The 2,318-nt window shown below is 52.0% G+C and overlaps 1 protein-coding gene across 1 annotated transcript in view; it reads right to left on the reverse strand.

The window, feature by feature from the left end:
* The window catches only part of LOC109923094 (tubulin alpha-1B chain-like), a 49,390-nt gene extending 48,466 nt beyond the window's left edge, over positions 1 to 924 (reverse strand). Inside the window, exon 1 of the mRNA XM_048619879.1 lies at positions 662 to 924. The gene's annotated coding sequence lies outside the window, so the exon portion shown is untranslated. The remainder of the gene's footprint in view (positions 1 to 661) is intronic.
* Positions 925 to 2,318: the final 1,394 nt, after the last annotated feature.

Raw genomic sequence — 2,318 nt, forward strand, 5'->3', positions numbered from 1 at the left:
ACGCTCCATCACAGAGAGTACACCCTCTGATATCTCCATGGATCCACTGTAAACAGAAACACTCCATCACAGAGAGCTATTCCCCCTGATATCTCAATAGATACTCTGTATCAGACACAGAGAGCTACACCTCCTGATAACTCCCTGGATCCACTGTAAACAGATACTCTCCATCACAGAGAGCTACACCTCCTGATGTCTCCATGGATCCACTGTAAACAGAAACTCTGTATCAGACACAGAAAGCTACACCACCTGATATCTCCATGGATCCACTATAAACAGATACTTTCCATCACAGGGAGTATACCCTCTGATATCTCCATGGATCCACTATAAACAGATATAGACACAGAGAGCTACTCTCCCGATATCTCCATGGATCCACTATAAACAGGTACTCTCCATCACAAGGAGCTACACCCCCTGATATCACCATGCATCCACTGTAAACAGATACTCTCCATCACAGACACAGAGAGCCACGCCACCTGATATCTCCATGGATTCACCATAAACAGATGTAGACTCAGAGAGCTACACCCCCTGATATCTCCATGGATCCACTGTAAACAGATATTCGGTATCACAGACACAGGGAGCTACACCCCCTGATATCACCATGGATCCACTGTAAACAGTGAGTTATTGAATATCTCACCTCTCTGTGGGGTCTACCTTCCTGGAGAGTCACCGAACCCCAAGCCCAGGCCTCACTGTGGAGACCAGGCCCCAGGTTCGGACCCTCCGGACAGCAGCTTCCGGCGGCAGTGCGCAGGCGCGGGGGGTCTCCAGAACATTCCAATCCGGGCGAGGTCAGAAGTCACGGTTAATGGGGGTTTCGGAGGGGAGCGCCGTCTCCGAAGGGGGCGGGATCAGCGCCCGTCCAACGGGAGGGGGCGGGGCGACTGTTTGTGTAGCGAGTCACAATGGAGGGCGTGGTCAGGTTAAGGGGCGGTGCCCAAGTCTGAGCGTTGGAATAGGTGGGCGTGGTCAGAGGGAGGCGTGTCCGAGCGTGCGGGGCAAGAGGGCGGAGCGTCCGAGTTGGGGTGGGGTCAGTTAAACGGGTGGGGGAGTGAGAGGGTGCTCAGTGAGGGAGGGGTCCGGTAGAATGTGGGGGAGGGGTCAGGGTACATAGTGGGGAGCTGTCAGGGTACATGTGTGAGGGAAGGATCAGGATACAGGGTTGGGGAGTTGTCAGGGTAGGAGTAGGGGAGGGGTCAGGGTACACAGTAGAAGATGGGTCAGGATACAGGGTGGGGGAGTGATCAGGGTCCACACTGGGGGATGGGTCAGGGTACAGGGTTGGGGAGCTGTCAGGGTAGACAGTAGGGGAGGGGTCAGGGTACACAGTGGGGGAGGGGTCAGGATACAGGGTTGCGAAGGGGTCAGGATACAGGGTGGGGGAGGGTCAGGATACGGTGTTTGGGAGCGGTCATGGTACTGGTTGGGGGAGGCCAGGATACAGAGTGTGGGTGGGGTCAGGATACAGGGTGGGGGAGAGTTCCGGGTACAAGGTGAGGGATGATTGAGGATACATGGAGGGAGGGGTCAGGGTACACATCAGGATACAGGTTCAGTGAGGGAACAGGTTAGAGGTTGGGTGTCCATGATCTGGAGAGATGGTGGACTTTTGTCTTCAGTTGATCTTTCACTGCAGGCCCACTGCTCTCTTCATCTGTTGATGGACTCTATGATTACTTCTTAAAAGCATTCAGATCTTTCAGGCTGCAAATTACAACTTCTTCTGGGTTGGTTGGAATTTGGTCTGCACAGTTAGGTCAAATCCCAAGTCACACATACTGATCACTGTGTTGCATGCTTTGCAATGCCAAGCTCTTTTAGCCTATACTGAAAACAAAAAGTGCTGAAGATCACAGTGGGTCAGACAACACCTATGGAGAAGCAGCAAGCTAACGTTTCGAATGTAGATGACTCTTCATTAGAGCTGAAGTGCAGTATGGAGGGGGCAGCATTTATGCATTGGTAGGGGTAAGTGGGTGTTGGAGTGCTGGATGGGAAAGGATGTTGTTGTTCAGATTAAGTGATCGGAATGTGAGAATGGAAGAACATTTGACTGGGAAGAACAGACAGTCCACACTGGATTGGGGGGAGGGGAGAGAGGACATGGTGACAGAGAATGTACCAATTCAATTCTAAAAGAAAGGGAAGGAATGGGTTCACAATCTGAAGGTGTTCAACTCAGTATTGAGCCTAGACACAATCTGATGGTGCTGAACTCAATATTGAGCCCAGACTCAATCTAAAGGTGCAGAGCTGGATGAACACAGCAGGCCAAGCAGCATCATAGGAGCAGA

Source organism: Rhincodon typus, chromosome 44 (assembly GCF_021869965.1).
Source record: "Rhincodon typus isolate 14 chromosome 44, sRhiTyp1.1, whole genome shotgun sequence".
In the NCBI taxonomy this organism is placed as follows: Eukaryota; Metazoa; Chordata; class Chondrichthyes; order Orectolobiformes; family Rhincodontidae; genus Rhincodon; species Rhincodon typus.